Source organism: Sminthopsis crassicaudata, chromosome 5, assembly GCF_048593235.1.
Source record: "Sminthopsis crassicaudata isolate SCR6 chromosome 5, ASM4859323v1, whole genome shotgun sequence".
Classification (NCBI taxonomy): Eukaryota; Metazoa; Chordata; class Mammalia; order Dasyuromorphia; family Dasyuridae; genus Sminthopsis; species Sminthopsis crassicaudata.
The window spans coordinates 16,458,368-16,473,087 of record NC_133621.1 but is presented as its reverse complement, the minus strand read 5'-3'; the positions used below and the strand labels follow the sequence as shown (position 1 = coordinate 16,473,087).

At 44.0% G+C, this 14,720-nt stretch overlaps 1 protein-coding gene across 3 annotated transcripts in view; it reads right to left on the bottom strand.

The window, feature by feature from the left end:
* CREB5 (cAMP responsive element binding protein 5) overlaps positions 1–14,720 on the bottom strand; it is a 477,814-nt gene that overhangs the window by 73,281 nt on the left and 389,813 nt on the right. The gene's annotated exons all lie outside the window — the stretch shown is intronic.

Sequence of the window (14,720 nt, the reverse complement as noted above, 5' to 3'; positions counted from 1 at the left end):
GTGTCTGCTGGAAGGTGGTGTTTTCCAGCTGGTGCTTGTGTTTCTAAGCCCTTGCCAATTTAAAGAGAAAAAAAAATAAAGCAACATTCCACCCAAACCTAGTTTATTTTAAAAAAGGAAAAAGTTAATATTTTTAAACATGCTTTTCTGACCAGCTAAATCAAGGTGCCCCTGCAAAGCCAAACATATCACTTTTACTTCAAAATTATGTTTATATAATGTTTCATACAGACTTTGCATTAAGTCCCAAATTCTTCATGCTGAGCCTTGCTTTGGGAATCATAATAGTGCATATTTAGAGAGTCTTCTTGAGATAGTTTTAATGTTCCAATTTGCTTCATGTTTTTTAATTTCCCCAAAATCTTAGTGTAGTTTTAAATCTCAATGGCTTAAAACTGTTTAAGACTTTGGGGATGTGATCCTGCTTGTGTCTCAGCACGCATCGGAGAAGCAGGTTCTGGAGCTATTAATATCTCATTTTACAAAGGAGGAAGCTGAAGCTTAGGAAGCTTAGGACTTGTCTACATTCACACTGGTAGTAAGTGTTGGAGGCGGGACTCAAACTCAAGTCTCCCTATTATCGAGTTTCCATTGGATGGATACCGAAGAGGCAGTGTACATAGAGAACAGAGAGCTGGACTTGTAGACTTGGACCCTACTTCTAGCTATGGGAAGCTAAGGAATACAATGGATAGCACTGGATTTGAAGTCAAGAGAATGTGAGTTCAAACCCTGCCTCAGACATTCACTAGTTATGTGACCTTGAGCTAGGGTCTTAAACTTTATAAATCTCAGTTTTCTTCTCTGTACAATGGGGATAATAGCTTCTCAAGTGGAATAACATATACCTTAAAGTGCTATAGAAATGTTAACTCTTATTATTATCTCTCTGAGCCTCAGTTTCCTCTGACACCCAGTTCTCAATCAAATGGAGTCTTCGAGGTCACCCAATCTGAGCTCCCCTCCCTTTTTACATATGAAGAAACCGGCCAAGAGGAATAAAGTGACATGTTCAATGTTGCTTGATTAAAATGGCAAGCCAGGAAGGACTATTCTAACCATCAATCAGCCTCCTTATGGCTGTAATGAGAATTCAGTTCTCCCCCCTTCTCTCTCTGGCAACTTAGCCACATTTCTAGTTCCAATAATTGAGACCAACACGGCTGGGGCTAATAATTTTGATACTTAAGGAATAACCAACGCCTTCTTGAGTCTTAACATCAACATATCCTATGCCCACACCAAAGTATTTCCACAAAAGAAATGGAAAAATAAACCCACATCTTGCCCAGAGTTTAAAGGAATTAGTAAAGAAAAACAATTGGGTTTCTTTCCTGCTAACAAAACATCCTGAGTACGTGATTTAATTAAACTGAAGAAAATACACCAACCAACTAGTTTATATTTTTGCTTTTGTCATTGATTCACAGAATAGAAAAGGAGAGATCTCCGTGCTTAAAATTCACGTTGGAGGTTTAAATGACTGGTCACGTCTAGAGTTAATTAGGGCCATACTTCCTGGGCAGGTGAATGGTACCAGGCTTGTCCCTAGGATCAAAGGCTTGAACACAAAAATCAATATATTAACAAGCTGAGATTTTGTCATCGGAAACACCCTCACCTGAAGGCAACCAGACCCAGTTACAACCCAGTTTTCAAGTCGCCGGGGAACACACAGATTGTTGGAGTCAGAGACAGGATGTGAAGCCAAGATGCCGTACTCGTACATATATTAAGTGAGTAAATGATCCACAGTTGTCTAGGGAGAGGAACTGTTGGAGCCATCACTAGTCAGGACATGGGAACTCAGGAAAAATCCTTAGAAACCCTCTCGGACAATACTCTCATTTGACAGAAGAAAAATACTGTGATTTTAATGACTTAGGGGGCCCTCTAGTTAATTAATAGGGGCTGAAATCGAGGGTCATAGAATCCTGTAGGGACATTACAAGTCATTTAGTTCAACTACTTCATTTTTACAGATGAGGAAATGGAGATTCAGAGAGATGAAATTACCGTCTACAACCTTTCAGTTAACAAATCTTGACCCAAATAATGTACAGATTATGTATAGATTACATAGATTCGACATCTATTTACTTTGGATATGTGTATGTACATTACATATATGTGCATGTGTATACATTCATATGTATGTTACACATACGTGTTGTCTCCCTTGCTAGAATGCACACTCCTGGAGGGTCGAGACTATTTTACTTCTACCTTTACACCCCCAATTCAGTTCCTAGACCAGTCAAACTTTAATACATGCCAGCTCATTGACTGATGATTGATCGATCGGTTAAGGAAAGTTCAAGGGTGTCTCTTCCCCCTCCTTGCTTTGTCCCCCTCGGTTTTTAATTTGAATGCTCTCTGGGATGGTGGGTATGCAGCACTCCCACTGCCGTCCAAGGGGTCTGGACCCCTCCACTTCTCCCCGTGGTCTCCAAAGCCCCACGACACTTCCTGCCATAGAACTGTGAAACTCAGACAACATGTCGGCGATCAGCAGGGAGCGGTTGGTGGGAGGAAGTCTCCACAGGCACGGTTTAAAAAGCTTCCCTTGTCCATTGAGTTCTGAGGCTGCTTCACCTTCTGTGAAGATGAAGGAGCAATGCTTACTAACCATTTGGAAACAGTGTGAAGCTTAATTAGTGAATGTTTGTAAAGGGCTTTGAAAATGAAAAGTGCTATTACTGCTCCTAATTAAATTTCTCCTGTAGATACATACAGCAGCAATTGCATTCCTATTAGTTTCTGTGCCAAGAAAGTAGGTTTGCAACCTCCCAAAACAAATGTGTTAATGGTCCCACCAGTGCTATGGCGTTTCCTCATCTCCTTGCTTTATTCCCCCATCACGGACCCCCTTTTCCTGGACTGTTCAGGATGGCTAAGTGTCCAATTGCCAGGGTCTTAATTTTTGAGTGAAACATCTTTAAACAAAGAGGTTCTAAGGAAAAAAAAAAAGGAAAGTAGGAAAGTTGTGATATTACTTAGAGTAACTGAAAAAAGGCTCAGTTTGAAGTGGGGAAAACTGATACCTTGTGCCATCTTTACGATGGCACTAACTCGTCCAAGTCTGTGTCACTCGGGCTCCATTTCCTTCCTCTCCTCAGTTTTCTTATCTTTAAAATGAAGGAGCTGGGCGGACCCACTGACCTCTGAACCCACATTCACTCCTTTTTTCCTAGCATCATCCTTGCCATCTCCGAGGGATGATGAGGAAAGTCCCTTTGCTGATGGAGGGCCGCACCTGCCCCGCCTCTCGGAGAGGTGCTCGGAGCCCCAGGAGAGGAGTCGCTCTGACCGGGGCAGCCCTTCCTGACTCAGAGGCTGGCTCTTTACCCATCATGTCACAGAGAACTCATGAACAAATCCCAAAGCGGCGATTCTCCGTGAATCCCCCAAGACAACCTGTCGCCCCCACATGCCGTGGAAAAGTGGCCCAAATAAAATACACGGAGGCTGCACCTCCTGCCCGCCCTCAGCAGCCCCTCTGTACCCTTCAGGTCCGACCCCGCCATGGGCCGGTCTGGCTTTGCTGCTACCTGTGCTGCTATGTCCCGAGGTGGAGGAACATGCAGATGGAAAATCCAATCTGATTTAGGAATTAACTACCCTGTAGGTAATGGTGTATGATAATAAGGCCCTGGAAATATATATACAGGGAGAGTAATTAACGGAGTTGGGAAATCAACAGCAGGAGAAACTGTTGAGAGAGTGGTATTTCCATTGTTCAAAACATGTTTTCCATTAGAAAAACAAGAGCCGATCTTAGCTCCTATAAAAGGCCATCAGCTAATGAAGAAAGAATCGGGGCTGACATCATGGCCCAGCCAGCTCTCTGAGACCTGGCTGTAGGTGGTTGGAAGCAGAGTTCAAGTTGTCTGCTGATGTCGGGAGACAAGCTTGTCTCCGGTGGGGATGGGCAGAGCTGGTCTTCTTTCACATAACAGACACCCCTGGCCCGGCACAGACAAACATCCGGGGGCACTGAAGTCCGGACCCTCCCTTCCCCCCGCCCAGGATGACACACGGAGCTTCTGCTCTGCATCTCCGGACCCTGGCAGAGGGGACTCAGTCCACCAGCCTTGGCAGGCCCAAAATGAGCGGCCAGGGCTTTGCCACAGACCGACTTAAGCAGAATCACGGCTGTCGGCTCTCGGGCCCAATAAACAAAGCAGGAAATTGAGACGAGTCAGCCCTGGTTTAAGAGGCTCGGTCCCATCCACATCAGTGTGTACATTGTGAAAACCTAATCGTGCAGCTCTAATTGGGGGGTGGGCGCAGCACTTCTACTGTAAAAACCACAAAACTCTCCACATCTGCTCCGGCGCTCGGGGAGGATGCCGGGAGAGCACTTTTCAAATGCATTACCCGAGGAACTCACAGGCAAGTGTAAACAACCCCAGCCGGCCTGCACAGATCTGGCACCGGCGACAGTGAAATTGGTTAAGTTCAGAGTTTACTGCCCTCCCTCTTTACTTTGGCGCTCCTTCCTTTCCACTTGGCAAGTTGGGCCGTATCTGTTGGCCCAATGCTATTGGTCTGCCAATACAATCTAAGCTGAATCCATGTGGATACAAGAGGAGGACAATGGAGGTTGCAAAAGCTGGATTCCTCTTTATTTGCTAGATTTGTTTAAAAAAAAAAATCAATAATAATAAAGCCCATTTCAGACTAAGGGGTTCTAGTGCAGCAGACCCGAACAAGGAAAAGCAGCTGAGTCAATGAGTCCGATGGAAATTAGGGTTATTTGGTGTCATGGAAGCAACTCTGGACTTGAACTAAGATGGATGGGGCTAAGGTCTCACCTCTGACATATACCAACTGGGAGGCCATAGGTAAGTCCATTAACCTCCTTCAACTTCAGCTAAATCCTTTAGGAAATGAGAAATCCCGAAGCGCCCACCCCCCAAGGCGGTTTGAAAGCTCCAATAAGACACTCTGAGTAAGGAGCTTTGAAAACATTCAAGTCCTACAGACATGTCAGAGCTACTAGGAGGAGGAAGAGAAAACGGGAAACAGTTTGTTCTTGCAGACTCCCATTCCCACTATCATGCTTCAGAGGAAAGACTTCACATGTTAAATACATTTTCTATAAATCAGCTCAGAACTAATCAGGGGATGGACTGTGAAAGCCTATATTGATAGAGTCACAATGGCTAGAACAGCTGTGCCTCTTCTCCCAGGCCCTACACATGTAGGGATGCTGCTCACTCTTCTAGCTCCTTTCTGCTCAAAGACAAATAAACTCTTGCCCGATCTCAGGTTTTTAAGTGTCTTTTAAGACTGTGTGTTTCCTGAAAGAACCATGTAAAAATTAGGCATAAACACATTCCTCGGGCTTTTATGGGCCATAAGGTAGCTGAGGGATTCCCAAGCAGCCAGGCAGAGATGGACAGAAATGCTGGTTCCAGGGACCGAGACCTCAGCTGTTTGTTTAAGAACCTACCAGTTAGACTCTTCCAGATTCCACCACCACTGGATTTAGGGGTGAAAAGAGAGATGGAATTGGTACGGAAGATCCAGCTTCAAGTTTGCTGTCCGTGTGACCTGGAACAAGTTGGTTTACCTCACTAAGTCACAGTGCCCTTCTGTGTAAAATGGATAGATAATATCACTGCTTTTATAAATACAGGCCACGAAGCCCCAGATAGTCCTACAGTTAGTGTCAGAAGCTTATGAATCCATAAATGAATGAATAAAAAGCACTTACTTTGTACCCTTTTATCATCTGGAGACTGAATGAATATGTTCATAGAATAGATCTGTTACTTTTTTTTACTTTAAACATAAGCCATCATGATGAATAAAATATAAATTAATTTAAGAGCATCCCCGAACTCAAGAGGTTTCTGTTTCTGTGTATTCTCTCAGCCAATGGGGACTAAAGAATACAATTATCATAATGTTTATGCTGGAAAGATCATATTTTTTTTCATCTTAGTCTTTACACTTTTATATGTTGGACTAAATAATCTGTAAAATCCCTCACAGCTTTAACAAACCACCACCATCAGTCTCTTCTCTATGGCTTATCCTTTTTGAATCGACTAATTTTAATTTATGAGTTGTATTGGATTTATGGGTTACAGGTAGGGGAAATGAAATGTGGACAGTATTTGTTATATCGAGGCAGCATTTCAGTCCAAACATCTAACCACCAAGGGGCAAAAACAGAGCATCAGTGAAAAGCCTCCTTTTTTACACAAGAACAAATTTAGATTCTTCTCATAATTGAAGTCAGAAATATTAAAGGAATAAAAGAATGATTCAAAGATGGAAGAGGTCTTACATGGCCATCTAATCCGAATTCCCTCTTTTTAAAGATCAGAAAAAGTTAAATGACTGGACTAAAGTTATATGGACAGAGTATTTAGTTCAACTAAGATGGGAAATAGAGTTCTGGGACTCTATATCTAGATTACTTTGCATTGTCCTACACTCATGGCCAGGATTCTCTTCATCAATAAACATTTCTTAAGCACCTACTATGTGTTAGCCATTGTATCTCATGTTCAGAGATGGAGAAATGCTTTCTACTTGTTAAGGAGGGATTAAAGTAGCTCCTGAATTTAACACAAGATGAAGAATTGATATCAACCAAATGGTTTGTAGCATAATCATTTAGATGCAAGTAGGACCAATTCCTGTTGCACACTGGGAGCTATGTTCCCTCTGAAGGGAATTGGAATGCTGATTGAGGAATTTGGGGAAATACAGAAAATTAGACAAGCTGAAGGCCACCATATGACAAGAGACTAAGTGATTTAATGCCAATCTCTTGAGCTGTGGGATTAAATCAAGTTTTCCTCTTCTGTCCATTTGGCTATGGCTCTTGACTTCAAGGCTGAAGAAAATCAATTTCTTTGGGTGATTTCCTGCAGTGTATATCCTCAGATGTTATTTGTATTGGAAGTAATTTGTTAGAAGTAATGTGCTCCCTAATATTTGCTTCTCTGGTAAACTATATTTGAGGAAGGGCATTGAGCAGCTAAACAGTATTCACGGGAAGATGACCAGGAGGAAGATCAAGTTGGGAACCATGTCCTAGGAGGATCAAATAAAGGTGTGAATCAAAAGCACCTATTAAATACTAGTTACTTGAGGAATTAGAGAGGTTTAGCTTGAAGAAGACTGGGAGGATAGGGAGATATTCTAGCTATTTTTAAGTATTAAAAGATTTAGGGATTAGATTTGTTCCTTGTGGCCTCATGGAGTAGAACAAAGGGCGAGAATGCCAGAGAGACTGATGTGGGTAACTAGGCTTTGTGCCTCAGTGTTCTTCTCTGTAAAATGTGAGGATTGGAACAGATGGTTTTTAAAGTCCCTTCAGGTCTCCTATTCATTCTAATTGCTTTGTTTGTAAGATAAATATAGATAAAAGTCTGAATTTTTACTTTCTCTCTTCCCATGACTTTGGACCTGAAGTTGGGGGTGAAATACAGTACCTGCTTATGTGCTGATATTTTTCTAAGCCCTGCTAGGTGCTGGGATGCAGGAGGAGACTGAAGCTGATGGGAAAGAATCTGTCGTTACTTCAAGGATCATTAGCATTGCTGAAATTAGCACAGGCGTGCTACATGTGAGGTCGGCCGAACCCCTGAATCTAACAATGACATCGTTAATGCACGATACCAGTGGACGCTACCACGGGGCCGTGAGCCCCCATAGTCCCTCTGTTTACTTACAGCCTGGTTCCCATGGCGCCCGCCACCTGCCCCCATGATTGTGTTTTCCCCAGTATTCTTTCCCTTACCAAATTAATGACTTCAGGTGCCAGCAAAAAGAGGAGAGTCTGGGGCAAAGGGAGGAATAAGGACAGCATTATTATGCCCCCATCTCCCTTAAGTATCCCCCACTACAAACTGGGTGGGTCCTGCATGATGAGAAGGAGGACTCACTCTGTTTCAAGAGAGTTGCAACTTAAGAACTTGGAGAGACTGTTGGAAAAAAAAAACCCTCATTGGGCGGGTTTTTCCAAGTTCTCACAGCTCTAATGAGGATGGTGTTGGTGAGAGGCTATTTGCCAGCATGCCCTTGGCAACCCATTCATTCCTTCTAAGTGAGCATAAAATGAAGACAAAATGTGAATTGACGCACAGCTTTAACGAGCCTAGGAGTCCTTTTGGTGACTTTGTGCTGAGATATCACCCTGACACCTCTTTATGTGGAACCTTCTGCCAGTTCTGGGATGTATGGAACAGTCTCCACTCAGCCCAAGAAGTAACATTGAGAGAAAAATGGCCCCACCGCCCATCACTATGACAAGGAGGGGAAAAGTTGGCCCAGTTACTCAGCAACAGGACTTGTCCTTTACCATCTTCTCCAATATTAATGTCTGAAAAAAGAATCGGAGCATCTCAAAGCTGGAAGGGACCTTTGAGCCCCTATCTGATCAAGAATCCCTATTACCACACACTCAAACATTGTTCATCCAGGCTTTGCATAAAGACCTCCAAAGCAGGGGAAACCACCTCCTCCTATTCCATAGTTAGCAAAGCTTTAATTGCCCACAAGTGTTTTCCTTACCTCAAGCCTAACTCTCTCTCTCTCTCTGCAACTTCCACCCACTGATCCTGGTTCTGCCCTCCGGGGGCGAGCAGAACAAGTCTGATCCCTTTTCCCCATGACAACCCTTCATGAAGCTGTAGACAGCTATGATGTCCTGCACCCAGTCACTCCACTTTTCCCCTCCAACCCTCAACTTTTTTTTTTTTTTTCAGACCAACCACCCGTAGCTCTTTTAATTGATTTTCCTTATGAAATAATTCGACAAGTCGTCCTCCAGTTGATAAATGGTCAAAGGCTATGGACAGGCAATTTTCAGATGAAGAAATTAAAACTATTTCTAGTCATCGGAAAAAGTGTTCTAAATCGTTAGTGATTAGAAAAATACAGATTAAAAACTCTGAGATACACTTTTCAGATTGGTTAAGATGACAGGAAAAGATATTGATGAATGTTGCAGGAGAGGTGGGAAAACTGGGACACTAATACATTATTGGTGGAATTGCAAACTGATCCAACCATTCTGGAAAGCAATTTGGAACTATGCCCAAAGGGCTATCAAAATATGGATACCCTTTGATCTAGCAGTGTCTCTACTGGGTCTATATCCCAAAGAGGGGAAAGGATCCACATGTACAAAAATGTTTGTGGCAGCCATTTTTGTAGTGGCAAGAAACTGGAAACTGAGTGACTGCCCATTAGTTGGGGAATGGCTGAATAAGTTATGGTTTATGAATGTTATTGTTCTATAAGAAGAAATGATCTTCTTATAGAATCATCAGCAGGAGGATTTCAGAAAGGCCTGGAAAGACTTACACAAACTGATGCTGAATGAGTGAGTAGAACCAAGAGAACATTGTACACAGCAAAAACAAGAGTATACGACGATCAATTCTGATGGACATGGCTCTTTCAACAATGAGGTGTTTCAGGCCAATTTTAAAAGATTTGTGATGGAGAGAGCCATCTGTACCCAGAGAGAGCAGTATAGGAACTGAATGTGGACCACAAGATCATATTATCACCTTTTTGGTTGTTGTTTGCATGCTTGTTTTTTTTTTCCTCTCATTTTTTTTCCTTTTTGATCTTATTTTTCTTGTGCAACATGACAAATGTGGAAATATGTTTAGAAAGATTTTTAGCCAATATTGCATTACCCGCTATCTGGGAGATGAGGGTGGTGGGGAGAGGGAGAAAAATATGGAACACAAGGTTTTTGAAAACTATCTTTGCATGTATTTTGAAAAACTAAAAGCTATTATAAAAAAGAAAAAAAAAAGATAATTCAAAAGACTTTTCCCCTCTTGGCTGCCTATCTCTGGAGGCCCTTTAGCCTAGTGAAATCTTTTCTGAAATGGGATCCTAAAAAAAGAAGATAACCTACCAAGTGTGGATGACCATGGAAGAGGATCTCAGTGATACTATCTATCTAATCCTGGCCATCCAACGGCCAGACTCGGAGTCAGGAAGAAAACCCTGCTTTTCATTTGTACCTCTGACCCGTATTAGATTGTGAACCTCAGAAAAATCACTTCACATTTGAAACTCTAAATGTCTTGGGAAACTCTGTTTAAAGTAGGGGTTCCTAACTTGAGCATTTGCGAATAGATTCCAGGGTTTCTGAACCTGAATGAAGGGAAAATAGACACTGTTGTGATCACTAACACATGGTTTCCTGTGTAATCTTCTGTATTTCATTTTATGCATTCAAAAACATGGCTCTAAGAAGGCTCCATAAGTGGTACCAGACTGTCAGAGAGGGCCGGGTCACAAAAAACATTAAAAATCCTCCACTCTGGATCATTTGTCAGGGAGCAAATACCCATTAGATCTGATTGGCGGAGAGCTTCCTCCTCCAGAGTCCCCAGATCATGGAAGTCACAGGTCGGGTCCAAGTCTCAGCCCAAGTTGGCACCTGTCGGGGCTGTTCTGTCATGTTATTATTGATCCACGTGGAGCTGCCAGTCCCTGAAAATCTGACTTTTCTCGGCCGCAGCTGAGCCTTCGCTGCTTGTACTGGAGAGCTGATAAGCCATCCCCTCGGCCTGTCCACCTGCTGCCCTTCTCTGTGGACCGCAAGGCTGTTGCATTATTCATGGAGCCCATGCATGGATCCTTCTGCACCCAGGCCCCTGCCACTTAAAGGCCCGCAGTGTGAGGGTGCCCGCCTGTGGCTTTAAGAAGGAGCTGGGCCCTGGGCGCCGGGGCCTGGAGCTTCAGCTGCCTTCTTACCTCACTCTCCCTTCTGCGGTGACCTCAGCCCGCCACAATGCTGCCATTCATGCAGATGGCGTGGAAACACTGCGCACAAACGTCTCATTTAGCCCCAGAAAAATGAATATTGAGCTTGTTGGATTGAAAATGAAAGAAGGTCCGGACTGGTGTATCTGAGGGTCTGTGGCGGGGGGAGGAGGGGGGTCCTGGATCAGCTGCACTTCAAGGCCTAACCTTGGAGAGAGTAATGCAGGGGGAGAAGGGGGCTTGGAGGCTGCTCCTGGAGGCGCAGCTCATCTTCCCCAGGCCGGCCTCTTCTTGTTTTACACGTCTGCGGCGTCTCCCCCTTCTGAGCCCTTCATTCCTCGCTTCCAAAAAGCTCATCAGAGCTAATTGAGACAATGAATCTTTTCTTCCGACAAAGGATGGCTCATTCCCATGTCAAGGAGGGCTGGGAGGCCCGGCTCCCCACACCTGAGGGCCTCCCTGCAAACAAGCACAACCTTACACACAGACACAACAAGCACACACACACTCACACAGACACAACAAGCGCACACACACTCACTGACACACACACACACTGACACACACTCACATACACACACATTCTCACACACATACATGCACATACAGACACACACTCACACAGACACAACAAGCACACACACACTCACTGACACACACTCACATACACTCACTCACTCACATACACACACACATACATGCACATACAGACACACACACACACTTAAACAGACACAAGTGCACACACACTCAGACACCCAGACACACACACACTCTCACACACACATACACATACACATGCACAGACACACTCACACTCACACACTCATACTTACACACATACATGCACATACAGACACACATACTCACACAGACACAACAAGCACACACACACACTCACTGACACAGACACTCACTGACACACACACACATTCTCACACAGACACAAGTGCATGCATACACACACTCATGTACACTCACACTCTCACATACACACACACATTCTCACACAGATACAAGTGCACACACACTCAGACACCCAGACACACACATTCTCACACACACATACACACACTCTCACACACACACATGCACACTCACACTCACACACACACTCACACACATACATGCACATACAGACACACACACACTCACACAGACACAACAAGCACACACACTCACTGACATACACACACACTCTCACACGGACACAAGTGCATGCACACACACACTCACGTACACTCACACTCACACACACAGGCACATATATAGACACATACACTCACACAGACACACACACATACTCACACACACGCACACATACACAGACACACACAGAGACACACACATTTGCTTTTTCAAACACGCCACCTGACAATCTGAACAAAGGCTGTCACTGATAAAACTGGACATTTTGAAATTTCATCTAAGCTCAAGCAGGAAGGAGGCCTTCAGATTCGGCAACGTGGGCCCCGGGACAGCTCGCACTTGGCCCCATATTGAGACCGATACAAGAGTACTACATGATATATTGGACTACTTGCCATCTAGGGGAGGGGTGGGAGGGGCTGAGGGAATTGGAACACAAGGTTTCACAAGGGCTAATGCTGAAGAATTGTCCACGCATAGGTTTTGAAAAATAAAAAAAAAAGAACACTATGTGAAACAAATCACAGAAACAGAGTCAAATAAACACGCATCTTATAGACACACATCAGGCATTGGGCTAAGCTCTGGGGCTACACACAGCAGGAAGATCGTTCCTGCCCACAACAAACGTCTTTCTAGGAGATGGGGCAAAAAACGATGGCACCGGTCAGGTGAGCCACCGTTAGAGGCAGCGCTGGCCACAAGAAAAAGTGTTGGACTCGGAGAGAAGGGATCTGAGATGGAAGTCCAGCATCTGGACTTCTGGGGGCCTCAGTTTCCTCTCTATAAGACAGCCGCTAAGGTTCCTGAAGACCAGACCTCTGAGGTCCCCTCCAGATCTAACCATTATTTACAATTTTAGTGACAAAACAAGTCATAGGCGCCCAACCAGGATCACACAGAAAGTTGGTGACAGAGGGATGAGGAGGACCTGCGTGCCCTGATACTCCCCGGCCCTCTCCTCCTGACCAGCAATCACTGCTTCAACATTAACTTTATTATTATTCATATTATTATTAATCATATTAAATAATATGATTTCTGATGATTTAATTTTCTTCTCTGCTAATATAGCTTTGCTTAAACTTATACCTTATTCTGAGTTTCAAGGGTTTTTTTTTTAATTTTTAAAAAATGTATTTATTTTTTGTTTGGTTTGGGTGGTGATAGCTGAAGAGGCAATCCTGATCTGTGATTTCAGTTACCGGTTGGGTACAAATCAGCAAATCATTTGGAATTTACAATCTTAGAGTAATAAGTTAGGTAAACTGCCCAAGGTCACATGGCTGGCATGTTCTTTATTCTTTCAGACGGGAACCCAGGTCTTATTGGCTCTTGGACTAGCCCTTTATCCAGACCTCACCAGGCTAGAATTTTGAAAAGAACTGAAGTCAAAGATGCCTCTCCATTGAGAGAGAGAAAAAAAAGAGAAAGAGAGACAGACAGAGAGAGACAGAGACAGAGAGACAGAGAGAGAGACAGAGAGAGAGGGGGGAGGGAGAGGGAGAGGGAGAGAGAGAGAGAGAGAGAGAGAGAGAGAGAGAGAGAGAGAGAGAGAGAGAGGAGAGGGAGAGACAGAGAGAGAGACAGAGAGAGAGAGAGAGAGAGACAGAGAGAGACAGAGAGAGAGGGGGGGAGGGAGAGGGAGAGAGAGAGAGAGAGAGAGAGAGAGAGAGAGAGAGAGAGAGAGAGAGAGACAGAGAGAGAGGGGGGGAGGGAGAGGGAGAGAGAGAGAGAGAGAGAGAGAGAGAGAGAGAGAGAGAGAGAGAGAGAGAGAGAGAGAGAGAGAGAGGAGAGGGAGAGACAGAGAGAGAGACAGAGAGAGACAGAGAGAGAGACAGAGAGAGACAGACAGAGACAGAGACAGAGACAGAGACAGAGAGAGAGAGAGACAGGGAGAGAGAGACAAAGAAAAGGAAAGATATAATCATCTACTTAATTTAAAAACACATTTCAGAGAACATTGAAATCTTATGTAGGAAGCTTTTTTTTTTTCTATCTGAAGAACTTTTTTTCTTGAAAAATCATGGGTGCGTTCAGTTTTTGTAAGCGAGGCCATATTTCAAACACCCAAGAAGGCTCTACGTCGTTATGGTTGTGAGTATGGTGGTTGCTGTACCTTCATTTTCACTGGTGTAGGAACCCCGAGAAGGAAACGGTCTCAAGGGCAGCATCTGTTCTGCAATTTTGGCCTTCCTGAGAGGTTAAGTGACACACCCAGGATCCTACAGCCAGCAAGGGTTATATTTAGGGGGAATATGGCCCGAGGACTTCCTGACTTTGAAGTGACTCATTCTCTCCCACCACCGCTCCCTGCTGCCCCTCTTTTTTACTTCCTAAAGAGATCCCGAGAAGGAGAAGCTTTTCTAAGTTCAGGAAACAAGCCTCTCCTGCCGTGTGCCACACACTTCTCCCTTGGTGTGATGTTCATGCTGACATGACAGCTCTTACCGGAAACCTGTTCTGAACTCCCTCCGGGCTGAGCGCTCTCTTCCCTGCTCCCAAAATTATTTTTAATCACTTCATTTTCATTCATTTTTAATTGAAAAGTATTTCTTTTTTCCTCTTTCCTCATCCTTCCTCCTCTTCATCTTACCTCCATCCTTAGTGGAGAAGAAAAAAAGAAAACCTCATAAATGAAATGCATATATTGGGCACCGTTCTGCACCTTGAGCCCCCCAAGGCCCAGTCAGGAGTGGGTGACCCCCTTTCCTTAGGTCTTCTGCCATCATGGTTGATCCCCGATCTCTCACTTATTTGTACACTGTATTACTTCTCTGAATGTGTTGTTTCCCATGAAAAGACTCTAAGCT